Here is a 14,388-nt window from a genome sequence, read left to right on the forward strand (position 1 = left end):
ATGCTAATTGGAGAAGCACTGCTTTGATCTGTCATGTGATATATACCATACACCTCTCCACTAAAAATTTCTTTTCCCCAATATCCTAGTAACTATTATAAAACATTGTTACTTTAGATAGGTTGCATTTTAAATAATAATTTTTTAAAGACCCTGTTCTTACTTTATTTTTCTGTTAGTGGGATTTTTTAAATTCACAAAGCTCCCACATATTCACAAGATACTAGAAAAAATGTTTTTAAAAAGGGCAGAAAAATGACACTCAGAGATAACCCACAAAAAGCATTTAGTTAAAGAATGTTCTAGATGCATATCTGTGTGTGTTTGAACTTATACAGGTATAATTATGATCCATGGTGTCTTGGGGGGAGAAACTTCTATTAAATTGTTTTGCGAAAACATGAATTATATGTATTTTTAGTTAATTGTGTCTGGGTTATGTGTTGACTAAAGAAATGCCCAAATCTCTGCAGCATACAATGCTGAATTTCACTTTTTTTTCTTGAATTGTATGATTGTTACAGCATCTTTGTGGCTGGCCTGAGCCCTGTGAACCTCCTTCTGTCAGGGCCCAGGCTGAAGGATCAGCCCCCATCTGGAATGCGCCATTCTCATTGTCAAGAGCAGAAACACAAACTGAACCACACACCCCACATAAAGCTTTTGCTCAGACGTGGTATATGTCACATCCCGTCCCATTCCACCGACCAAAGCAAGTCAAAGGTCATGGCTGACACTGGAGCCAGGAAGGATTCTCCCCTACAAAAGAGCTTCAAGTTACAGGGCAAAAGCCTAGAGTGTAAGACCCTCAGAAGAAGGGAGCTGATTCTTAGGAACAGCTGCCAGGGTCTGCTGTAGATATTTATCCACTTCATGTTCTTCCAGCAGAGCTAATGTCACTCTTGTCTGTGTTTTCTGCATTTCAGCTATTATACAAATCTTATTTCAATTGCTTTACCACTTCTTTTTCCTTCCCTTAGGACTGTCACTCAAGCTGCCTCCACTGGCAGAATTACTTTTTCGTCCTCTTCGCCATCAAATCACTGCTCTCTTCTTGTAGGTGTTCCCTATACGTCACATCCTTCAGTTACATGATTTTACACTTTGCTTTCATTATTTAGCGGTTTAGCCAATAGTGGTTATATTCAATAGTGATTTTTTTAAAATTATTATTTATTTATTTATTTTTGGCTGTGTTGGGTCTTCGTTTCTGTGCGAGGGCTTCCTCTAGCTGTGGCAAGTGGGGGCCACTCTTCATCACGGTGCGCGGGCCTCACTATCGTTGCCTTTCGTTGCGGAGCACAGGCTCCAGACACGCAGGCTCAGTAGTTGTGGCTCACAGGCCTAGTTGCTCCGCGGCATGTGGGATCTTCCCAGACCAGGGCTCGAACCCGTGTCCCCTGCATTAGCAGGCAGATTCTCAACCACTGCACCACCAGGGAAGCCCAATAGTGATTATTGATTGAATGTTTTACTTAGAAGTAGTTTCAAATTTCCATAAAGACAGAGACATGGCTGATTTTTTTTCCATTGCCTCTCTAAACAGGGTGTGGAATATAGTAGTAGCCCCATAAGTATTCACTGAAAGACTGGATGAATATTTCAATTTTTTATCTTTTGTGTATGTTTTTTCTTCTTTTTTTAATATGATAATTTGGGAGATATACAACCTATTTGTTTTATTCTTTATTTTATAACTTTAAATAAACCAGTTGAATCCATATTTATTATCTTCATATCAGAAGCAATATTTTTATTCCTTATTTGAAAGATAAAAGAACTTGTACCCTTATACTTCCTCTTCCAATTATCTTTCCAGTGTTTTGTTAGTCTGTTTTGTTATGTTTGTCCATTTTTGTTATTTTTGTTCCAGAGTATTTCTTTCAAGAAGTTCAAAATCTACATTTTGTATAATACACATAATTTCTAAAGAATTTTAGGTTTAGTTTTTTTAATAGACAATTAAAACTTGCTGCTTATTCTTTATAATCCATGCCCATGTTTATGTCTTCTTTATTTGGGGTATCTCTGGCTTAGTTCTGGGTTGCACTACTGAACAGGGCTTTGTGGGAAGGGTATATATATGTACAGTAGAGCTCCTGAGTTTTCACATTTATGAGACTTTTTTTAAAAAAATTATTTATTTATTTTTGGCTGCATAGGGTCTTTGTTTCTGCACGCGGGCTTTCTCTAGTTGCGGCAAGCAGGAGCTACTCTTTGTTGAGGTGCACAGCCTTCTCGTTGCGATGGCTTCTCTCGTTGCAGAGCACGGGCCCTAGGCACACAGGCTTCAGTAGTTGTGGCACGCGGCCTCAGCAGTTGTGGCTCGCGGGCTCTAGAGCACAGGTTCAGCAGCTGTGGCACACGGGCTTAGTCTCTCTGCAGCATGTGGGATCCTCCCCAACCAGGGCTCGAACCCGTGTCCCCTGCATTGGCAGGTGGATTCTCAACCACTGCGCCACCAGGGAAGCCCCTATGAGACTTTTTATGTTAGCTTTACAAGTGAACAATGGCATTACTGGTGTAGAATTGAATTAAAGCATATTCTTTCTCACTCTGATTCTTTACACATTTGTCCTGGGTTTTGTTTTGTTGTTTGTTTGTTTTTAATCTTTTGTTGTTAAAATACTTTATATCTTTGGGGCTAATGTGGAGGTCTTTATTTAAAATCCTGGGCCTCCAATCTAACCTCCAATGCCTGACTGGTTGCTATAGGATGAATTCCCAGGACTCATATTTGACCCAAAACGTCCCTTCCATCTCACATGAGTTATCACTTATGGATAATCGCTCTTAAAATAAAGACCAAAATTCTCAACAATGATCCGATCCCAACTGCCTCTTCTGTTCAAATTTACTGAGAACAAACATAAATATTTCTGCCCCAGTTGCTTCAACAAGAGGAGATATATTACTTTTAACCAAAAGGTTTCTGTAAAAGGAATAGTATTTTCATCAAGCCAAACTAAGGTCTAAGTAGTTCAATAAGATTGAAATTCCCTCAACTAATAATTCCTCATATCTCATTGCCACTTTTTCAACATTTGGGCACAACAGTCAACCTTCCAGAATGACAGGGAATCCAACCTTGTTGTTCTGCTGTTGAGGGGACAGGTGAATCAAATCCTAACCCCAGTGGCTTCCAACCAGTCTCTTTTATGCATTAATTTTATACTTTCTGTAGAACTAGAGGCTGACACTCAAAATGGTTCTTCTCTCTTCCTACCTAGTGTGCAGTCTGGGACATTACTAATGTTAATAACTGGTAAGTGAGAAAGAAGCAGTGAAACCATCTAGGACTGGGTTTCAGGGAGCTTCTGGAAGCCTGGGATTGGCTGCTAATGTTTCCGCAATAGGTGAGGTCACCACTGTAATGGGAAGTAGCAGCATAGCAGGAATTAGAGGACACATGTATCACACAAGTATAGTGAGACTAGAGAAATGAAAACATCGTCCTGCTTCTTAACTTCAGCTGAAATAATACCTTTATTCTATTTTAAAGCAAATTTTTATTTACTAGTATTTCTTATTTTTCTATAGTAATTGACAAATACCGAGTTTTGTTTTGTCATGGGCAATTTTCTGTTTTCCTTAATCAGTAGATGTAGATAACTTTAAGCATCCTATTGTAACTTGAAATCTGGAAACAAACACTATTTTTCTGAATACAAAGGTACATTACTAAGGTAAAGGCTCAGGTAGATGTGGTGTCTTTAATGTTCAGTAACATGAACATTTTGTGTGTGTGTGTGTGTGTGTGTGTGTGTGTGTATGTCTGTATGGGTGTGCCTGTATGCTATCAGTGAAAATAGTTGTGCCAGTTGAGCATCAGAATACTTAAGTGGCTAAAACGACAAGGACATTTTTATCTCACATAACCCAAAGTCAGGAAGTAAGATAGTTTCAGGCTCTAGCTCCGTTTATCTGCCCTTCTCTCCTCTCTTCCCTCATTGGTATGCAGGTGCTTTGTTGTTGTTGTTTTCTCAGACTGCCTTTTCTCATGGTCATAAGGTGGCTGTTAGAAGAAAACAAGGCAGTGAGCTTCCATGTTCACTTCTAGTACAAGTAAGAGAAGAATCTCTCCCCAAACCGTAGAATATAAAATTCTTCCATTCAGTCTCACTGGCCCAACTTAGGTGAAGTGCTCATTCAGTAACAGTCATCAGAATATAATATGCACTGATTAGTGTAAGCCAAGTTTCCTTAACCAGTCCCTGGCAAGGAGCTGCGATGCCCATGATGATCTAAAGTAATACACATCCACCCCTGGAGTTGGATATGGGATCAGCTTCTCCTAAATCATATGGGCTACTTTGCGGAATGGGTGGCTCCTGAAGAAAATTAGAGTTTTAGGGGAGATGGTTCACTGTGAAGGCAATAGACAGTTTGTCCTCAAGAAAAAATGGGTCTCATTTTAAGAGACTTCTGAGAGCAACCAGAAAAGAAATAGATAAGAAATTTATTTTCTAATATCTTATAGAATGTATTAATAGAATAACGGTCATGAACTTAGCTTCTGTAGTGGCATGTTTCTTGAGTCTAAATTTAAATCCAATGTTCACTTGCTGAATGAGTTTGACCAAGTTGCTCTTTTGTAAAATGAGGAAACAATACAACTTACCACATAGGATTTTTTCTTTTCAGTAATTATTTAACTGAGATAATTCATGGGCTTGGCAATAAATATTAACTTTATTTTTTCCTTCTAATTTCGTTGTCCTTCTAATCATTCTTCTCTTTACCATTTTTGTTTGCATTTACTGTGATTTTTTTTAGCCCTAGTCTACACATAATTGATTTGGTTTTGTGTGTTGTCAGCTTTACCCCTTGCTGTTTCTAATATGTTGCTTGGTTGAGAAAAGACAGTTTTGTTTCTCCATTTCTTTCTTGACAGCTTCTTTTAAATTTCCTTCTGTTACCCTAGCATCTCACCTTTGAAGTCTCATACCATTAAAGCTATGTTCTTTATTATTTCCTGACCTTGCTAAGTAGTGACTACATTCTGTTTTCAGATTTGGGGAGCAAATTCTTTATCTGCATTTTGCATAATAAACCCCTAGCTTTAATATTTATATATTTAATTATTTACTTATTTATTTACTTATTTGCTTACTTTCCTACTTACTTATTATTCTATATTACTGCATTAAATTAGTCTCATTTTTTTCTTCTTGCATATTTATCTTTGATTGGGGGTAATCTGGATCTGCTGTTGGCTTCATAAAATAATAGGAATGAATTATCTTTGACCTTGTTTTGCTGTCTGATATTTACGCCTTGCTCTTGAGGTTGAGAGCTTGAGAACTAGCTGTAGACGTCTGGTTGTCATTCTTTTCTTCTTTCTGCACCAGGCAGTACCCTACCTACTCTGATGAATATCTAATCTTAAGCTTTTCCTATAACACACTTCAGGATGAACCAGTCATTATGGTGTGAATTCCTAGAGGATAGATTTGTGTTTTAAGTGCTTATCTTTTTAACCATTTACTAATTTATATGTTGTGTTTGTTCGCTGCTGCCATCTCCTCTGACACTAGTACACTTTGGAGATTATTCCCTGTCCTCATTTCATCTTCTATGGGAAAAATGGAAAAATGTTGACTTTTAGTAGTTCTTCTCATCCAAGCATTGGGATGTTACTTACTTGCCATAAAAATAAAGGACCGTTTGAGAACATTTAGAGTTTTTCTCCAGAGTGCACTCATTTCATTTATTCCCAATTTATTTAGGGTGTTATATCGATTTGGAATGTTCAGCTGGAAATAACAGAATCCTGATGAAAAATAGTGTAAGAAAATTGGATTTTATTGCTATTGTTACTTAATAACGAGTAGTTCTGAGGCAGAGTTAGTCTGCTGGATGATGTCATGACTGACATCTCTTCATTCTCTTGGTCTTTCCCTCCTGAGTAGAGGATGCCATTGCACCTTTTATAGGAAAGAAGAAGAATATTTGCAAGAGAAACTCAATGGCCCAGGAGACTAAACCTACAAATATTAAATTTTTATGGTCTACTGCTGAAATTCCTAGACATCTGCCTAATAATTAAAAAATTAACAAACTCGGTTTGCACACAAAGAACTCCCTCGTGCATCACACTTAAGTATGAGGTATCACTGGATATTTGAGAAAGGCCTACAATATAAAAGAGAAAGACCGATATAAACAGAAAAGAATTTGGTATTTTTTAAACTGGCTGGTAGCTTTATGGGGTTCAGTTTTTCTTCTTCTTTAGCTTGTATATAGATAACACACACACGTTTGTATGCCTTATACATTTTACAGTGAAACACCTATTTAAAAAGAAACAAAGTGTATTCTGTTTTTTTGGATGGAATGTCTTATAAATATCAATTAAGTCCATCTTGTTTAATGTATCATTTAAAGCTTGTGTTTCCTTATTTATTTTCATTTTGGATGATCTGTCCATTGGAGAAAGTGGGGTGTTAAAGTCCGCTACTATGATTGTGTTCCTGTCAATTTCCCCTTTTATGGCTGATAGCATTTGCCTTATGTATTGAGGTGCTCCTGTGTTGGGTGCATAAATATTTACAATTGTTATATTTTCTTCTTGGATTGATCCCTTGATCATTATGTAGTGTCCTTCTTTGTCTCTTGTAATAGTCTTTATTTTAAAGTCTGTTTTGTCTGATATGAGAATTGTACTCCAGCTTTCTTTTGATTTCCATTTGCATGGAATATGTTTTTCCATCCCCTCACTTTCAGTCTGTATGTGTCCCTAGGTCTGATGTGGGTCTCTTGTAGACAGCATATATATGGGTCTTGTTTTTGTATCCATTCAGCCAGTCTGTGTCTTTTGGTTGGAGCATTTAATCCATTTACATGTAAGGTAGTTATCGATATGTATGTTCCTATTACCATTTTCTTAATTGTTTTGGGTTTGTTATTGTAGGTGTTTTCCTTCTCTTGTGTTTCCTGCCTAGAGAAGTTCCTTTAGCATTTGTTGTAAAGCTGGTTTGGTGGTGCTGAGTTCTCTTAGCTTTTGCTTGTCTTAAAGGTTTTAATTTCTCCATCAAATCTGAATGAGATCCTTGCTGGGTAGAGTAATCTTGGTTGTAGGTTTTTTCCCTTTCATCACTTTAAATATGTCCTGCCCCTCCCTTCTGGCTTGCAGAGTTTCTGCTGAAAGATCAGCTGTTAACCTTATGGGGATTCCCTTGTATGTTATTTGTTGTTTTTCCCTTGCTGCTTTTAATATTTTTTCTTTGTATTTAATTTTTGTTGTTTGATTAATATGTGTCTTGGCGTGTTTCTAAACCCACACACATATGGTCACCTTATTTTTGATAAAGGAGGCAAGAATATACAATGGAGAAAAGATAGCCTCTTCAATAAGTGGTGCTGGGAAAACTGGACAGCTACATGTAAAAGAATGAAATTAGAACACTCCCTAACACCATAAACAAAAATAAACTCAAAATGGATTAAAGACCTAAATATAAGGACAGACACTATAAAACTCTTAGAGGAAAACATAGGCAGAACAGTCTTTGACATAAATCACAGCAAAATCCTTTTTGACCCACCTCCTAGAGAAATGGAAATAAAAACAACAATAAACAAATGGGACCTAAAGAAACGTAAAATCTTTTGCACAGCAAAGGAAACCACAAACAAGATGAAAAGACAACCTTCAGAATGGGAGAAAATATTTGCAAACGAAGCAAGTGACAAAGGATTAATCTCAAAAATGTAGAAGCAGCTCATACAGCTCAAAATCAAAAAAACAACCCAATCCAAAAATGGGCAGAAGACCTAAATAGACATTTCTGCAAAGAAGGTATACAGATTGCCAACAAACACATGAAAGAATGCTCAACATCACTAATCACTAGAGAAATGCAAATCAAAACTACAATGAGGTATCACCTCACACTGGTCAGAATGGCCATCATCAAAAAATCTACAAACAGTAAATGCTGGAGAGGGTGTGGAGAAAAGGGAACCCTCTTGCAGTATTGGTTGGAATGTAAATTGATACAGCCACTATGGAGAACAGTATGAGGTTCCTTAAAAAACTAAAAATAGATCTACCATACCACCCAGCAATCCCACTACTGGGCATATACCCTGAGAAAAACATAATTCAAAAAGAGTCATGTACCACAATGTTCATTGCAGCTCTGTTTACAATAACCAGGACATGGAAGCAACCTAAGTGTGCATCGACAGATGAATGGATAAAGAAGGTGTGGCACATATATACAATGGAATATTACTCAGCCATAAAAAGAAATGAAATTGAGTTATTTGTAGTGAGGTGGATGGACCTAGAGTCTGTCATACAGAGTGAAGTAAGACAGAAAGAGAAAAACAAATACCGTATGCTAACACACATACATAGAATCTAAAAAAAAAAAAATGGTTATGAAGAACCTAGGGGCAGGACAGGAATAAAGACGCAGATGTAGAGAATGGACTTGAGGACATGGGGAGGGGGAAGGGTAAGCTGGGACGAAGTGAGAGAGTAGCATTGACATATACACACTACTAAGTGTAAAATAGATAGCTAGTGGGGAGCAGCTGCATAGCACAGGGAGATCAGCTTGGTGCTTTGTGACCACATAGAGGGTTGGGATAGGGAGGGTGGGAGAGAGACACAAGTGGGAGGAGATATGGGGATATATGTATATGTATAGCTGATACACTTTGTTATAAAGCAGAAACTAATACACCATTGTAAAGCAATTATACCCCAAAAAAATTAAAAAAAAAAAAAAAAGAAATAGTTTGGAGACATGAAGATGAGAGAAAGGACAGCATCAGCACACTTTCTTTTCTTCATTAGTAGAAATGTGCTTCATGGCTAAACATGAAACTGTCAGAGGGCATTAGTTACATCTTCTGGGCTGGAGGCAGGTGAGGGAGAAGAGAGTTGGGTCTGGCGTTGTCTGAGCTGAAGCACAGTGTCTAGTGCCCATCTGATTCCCAACTTCCTTTCATCCCAAGTCTTAAAATCTGTGGCCAAACAAAATAAGATTGCTTAATATCACTGAGATCTCTGTAAATTTTATTCCAGAGGACATTCTCACTAATTCTGTCTCTTTGCCTAGAATATCCTTCACAGCTTTCTGTACCTGTGAAAAGTTTACTCAGCCTTCAAGGTCCAGCTGATCGGCACAGCACATTCACAAACACCTCTTCTTACTCATTACTCTTGGTTAGCTTCTCTCCTTTTACTTTGAGCTATTATTGAATTTTTAAATGTTTCAAATTGCTTTATGTTCTGATATGTACTAAGGTGATTTCTCTACACTTATTATCATCCCCACTAGATTCTAAGATCTATAAAGTTGAGCTTACATTTGCTTACTTCTTCCAAAACACATTGGAAGTGCTTACATAGTAAATGCTCATTTTTTGTTTGTTTCAAAAAAAATGTTCACTTGGATGCATCTTATTCAAGCAGAAAGCTGATTGATATTTTAAAACATTTCTTTGGAAAGGAAGAAGGAATATAAGTACGTATTATAGTTTGTAATGTTTCCGTGAACACTTAGGCTAATTTTATTCACTTAGATACTTTACATATTTTTTCTTTAAAAATATGAGTAGAAGTCTGTCCTTGCAGAATTCCAAGCACTTCAATTGGTAAAGAGACTCTTTAGGAGAGTGGATGATTTAGAAGAGGAATATCAGTTTGATTCATCGTGTTTGCTCAGTCTCAGGGTAGATATGCTTTATGGGGCAAATGGCCCACTGAACAAGGTTTCACAGAGTTCTCCACTGACATGGAAGTCAGTTACATTATGTAGAGACTGCATATACAGATGATAAATAATGCCAAACTCCATGCTACCTTTGTATGACTTTCTGGAGCACAGACTAACCTTTAAAACTCTAAGTTACAATTTTCCACTGTCTATTGCACTGCTAACAATAAGATGGGTCCCCTGTGTTCAGCTGAACTAAACGCAATTCTAAAGTTCAGAGGAAAGCGATGGGGATTCTTGCTTTAATGCTGTATTCCACTTCTCCTCACCCCTTTTAAATTCTTATACGTGGTTACATCTTAGAGTTCTATGGTTTGTTACACATTGCTGAACATTCAGTGCCCAGGTTAAGGTAAACACAATCCTTTATAATCCTTTCCCAGTCCCTTTTGATTAAATACTGCTCCACGACTCTAAGTGAGAGCAGAGGGGCCAGTAAAGCTGCTTCAGCTTAATTGTTATTGGCATTCTTTTTCTCTGGGGGCTCTGATGGGATGTTTCTCTTTGACGTTTTTCAGCAGTAAAACTGCCTTAAATTCCCATACACTTTGTAGGATGTTTGCATTGATTTGAGAGTCTGGATTATTTCCCCTGAATTAACTCCTAACAAAGGAATGAGAATCAGTCATGGGAACATTTGGTGAGGATCACAGGGCACCAGATGCCATTATTATAATTTTTAAATGCCACAGGCTACTTCTGAGAATATGTGTAAGCTCATATATATGTGTGTGTGTGTGTGTGTGTATGTATATATGTATTACAATATTATATCATTCATATATAATACATAAATATAAGCTTATAACACAAACTATATAAATATTATAATAAATGATAATACATTTAATATATTATTACATAATATATTAATATATTACATAATATATTAATATATGTATTTAAAATATATATAGAATGCATTTATATATGCATATTATATAAAACAAAATTTCAATATTTGGATTGAAATTAGATTTACAGTATCAAGTATATATGATCTCAACTTTTTATTTTGCTTTCTTGGTTTAAACAGTTTGTTGGTTTGGATTCAGTAATATAAATAACTTTTTATTTGATAGGTTTTATAAAACATTTTCAGCAAAATCGACATGAGACCTCAATCTAATATGTATGCATTTCAAAATAATAAGAAAATACTCCAGTAGCATGTCTCAGTATTAAACAAGAACACACCCTTCTTCCAACTTAAGTTTCTGTTAGGCTCAGTCAACCAGAGAAATACCAGAAGACCAGAAGCACCTACTCTATTTAAAGGTGGAGTTTAGTTCTTAAAATATCCTATTATCCACTCCCAGAATCAAACCATTCGCTGTATACAGTTTTACTTAGAACAGTGATTCAAAATGGATATTAAATTAAGGAGCAACATAGGTCCCATCTTTCATCCCAATGTTAAGGTAGTGCATCTGCCACCAAATACTACGTCCCTGATCCAACCTATGGACCAGGGAGTTACAGCAACTTTCAAGAAATATTATTTACGTCACCCTTTTTGTCAGGCAGTAAAGGCAAGTGATGAATTAGGGAAAACCCTTGCGACAATTTTGCGATGACTATAACATCTACAAGGCCACAAAAACATGGACTTTTCTTGGTGTGAGGTTACGGCCGTCACTATGAATGGGGTTTGGAAGAACCTTTGCCCGCAGTTTGTTCATGATTTTCGTGGATTTGAGAAGGTGGATGAGGAGTCCAAAGAGGTCTTCAGCAACTTAGTGACCCTCAGCGAGAAGCCGAAGCTAGATCTGCAAGAGGACAACTTCATCGAACTCCTTGCTGTACAACACGAGGAGCTTATTAATGAAGATCTGATGGAATTGGAGGCCCAGAGAAAGGACAAAGAGAGACAAGAGGAAGGAGAAGTAACTGAAGAACTGAAGAGATTCACTACCCAGGAAATGGCAAGGGATTTTCTTTATTTGAGGAGGCACTGTGAGTTTTTGAGGCACAGTTCCTGAATGTAGACCAGCACACGAAAGTTGCAGCAGCTGTTCACAATACAGTCCAGTGCTACCATGTCATCTATGACGAGAAAAAAGAGCTATTACCCAGACATTAATGGACCATTTTTTCAAGGGGGTAGATAGAATTGAATCCAGCAAGGAACCAGAACCTGTGCCATCAACGTCAGGCGTGACTGAAATTGCAGCTTGCCCTCCGTCTCCTATTGCTGATGATCCTTCAGCTCTACCATCTCCCTCCTCCTCTCCCTTCTATAGTCAGTAACTCTTCTTGCCTGTTCACTCGATGCCAGCCCCTGTATGGCAGCTGTTGTACTGTACCACTGTACCTTTCAAGGTACTGTACTGTAAGATTAGAAATGTTTTCTTTTTTGTTTGTTTTTTATGTATTATTTGTGTGAAAAGTATTATAAACCTATTACAATACAGTACTATATAGCATATTGTGTTAGTTGAGCACCTAGGCTAACTTTGTTGGACTTACAAACAAATTGGACTTACAAACGCGCTCTCAGAAAGGAACTTGTTCGTATGTAGGGGATTTACTGCATTGTGGTAGTGGTTTAGCATCAGTGCTCTCAGATCTTGGAAAATATTTGCAACTCATTATATAAGTCATGGATATTTTAATGAGTTCTTTGGAAACACCCATTATGAAGATTCCTTCTTAGTGCCTTTATAATTTTAATCATGATTATTTTAAAATCTTTGTTTCCTAACATCTGTGTTATATCTGAATCTATTTCTTGGCAATGTGTTGTTTATCTTGCTTTTTTGTATACCTTTAAAGTTGTCTGGAAAGTCAGACATAAAGTGTGGGATAGTGGAAATGGAGATAAATAGTTTTAATGCCTAAAATGGTATGTATTTCTTTCTGCTAGGCCTTTAATATGGGGTTTTGAGTTGATCTAGTCAGGAGTTACCAAATTGCTAGTGCCCCTAGCCACCCACCATAAACAAATGTTAACTGTTTCTGGAGAAAGATAATATACTCCTAGGTCTTGAATTACTTCCATAATTTTTCTTTTTAAAATTAATTAATTAATTAATTAATTGGCTGCATTGGGTCTTCGTTGCTGCGTGCCGGCTTTCTTTAGCTGTGGCGAGTGGGGGCTACTCCTTGTTGTGGTGAGTTGGCTTCTCATTGTGATGGCTTCTCTTTGTTGCAGAGCATGGGCTCTAGATGCACGGGCTTCAGTAGTTGTGGCACTTGGGCTCAGTAGTTGTGGCTCGTGGGCTCTAGAGCACAGGCTCAGTAGTTGTGGTGCACGGGCTTAGTTGCTCCACGGCATGTGGGATCTTCCTGGACCAGGGCTCGAACCTGTGTCCCCTGCATTGGCAGGCAGATTGTTAACCACTGCGCCACCAGGGAAGTCCATCCATAATTTTTCAAATGCAGTATCCTGACAATGAAAAATTATTAAGTGAAAAGCAAGACCACCTGAGCAACCAAAGGAAGAAATGATATCAAGTAAAACATCCCCAAAGGTGCTCCAAATATTTGAATTATCAGATAGAAACTTTAACTATATTTTCTCTGTTTACAGAAATGAAATATAATTTTGACAAGGGATTGGAAAAGAAAACACTGAAAACAAGATACAACACATTCGAGAAATAAGAAATAAAGTAATTCCAAAACTAAAACCAAAAAACCAAAAACTCAGTGGATTACACCAGTAACAATGAGCACACCCATTACCAAGATTTGGTTTCTAGTATCATGCTCCAATAAAAGGAACCAGGGCACCATGGAGAAATGGCTGTTCTAGGATTGTGGCAGGAAATATACAAGATGATACTAGAGCAACTTGTAGTGCCAGGAAATAAGGAGGTAAAATAACAAGCAAATGCAATGATGGGGGTATGTGAAAGGGATATAGGAGCCAAATGAAAGAGGTACCAATGACCAAAACTGGGACAATTTGAGCAGAAAAATGAAATAAGATAGCATTTTATTAAAATGCAATGTATAAATATTTATGACTCACACTGATAAAAATATATGATTGAAGAAAGGAAGAAGGAAAGAAGGAAGGAAGGAAGGAAGAAAAAGAAAGAAAGAAAGAAAGGAAAGAAAGCGAGATAAATTTCCCATCTAGAATTCTGAATAATTCATGTAGATACTCTGCCCTAAATTAAGAGAAAAATAATTCCTCAATCCTTCAGTATGGGCTGCGTAGAGTGACATCCTTCCAGAGAAAATAGTTTGGAAAGGGGGTAAAAAAGAGTAACTTTACAGTGGAGAAACCTGACAAACACTACTTCAATGAGGAGGTCAGTGTCAGCATTAGCACAACATGTGCCCTTGATATAATGAGGTGAAAATGGCACTTTACCTGCATGTTGCTTCCTAAAACCTATAACTCCAGTATAATCATGACAATTTCCAAACATCAGACAAATTTCATAGGAGCATCTTGCAGTATACCTGAGCAATAGTCTTCAAAACTGTCAAGGTCATTAAAAAAAAAAAACAAGGAAAATCTGAGAAACTGTCACAGTCACGAGTAACCTAAGGATATAAAATGATTCAATGTAATGTGGTTTCCTGCATGGTATCCTGAAACAGAAAAGGGCAATAGATAAAAGCTTTAAAAATCTGAATAAACTGTGGAATTTAGTTAATAGTAATATATCAGTTTATTAATTGTGACAAATGTACCACG

The sequence above is a fragment of the Balaenoptera ricei genome, chromosome 5 (assembly GCF_028023285.1).
Source record: "Balaenoptera ricei isolate mBalRic1 chromosome 5, mBalRic1.hap2, whole genome shotgun sequence".
Taxonomy (NCBI): Eukaryota; Metazoa; Chordata; class Mammalia; order Artiodactyla; family Balaenopteridae; genus Balaenoptera; species Balaenoptera ricei.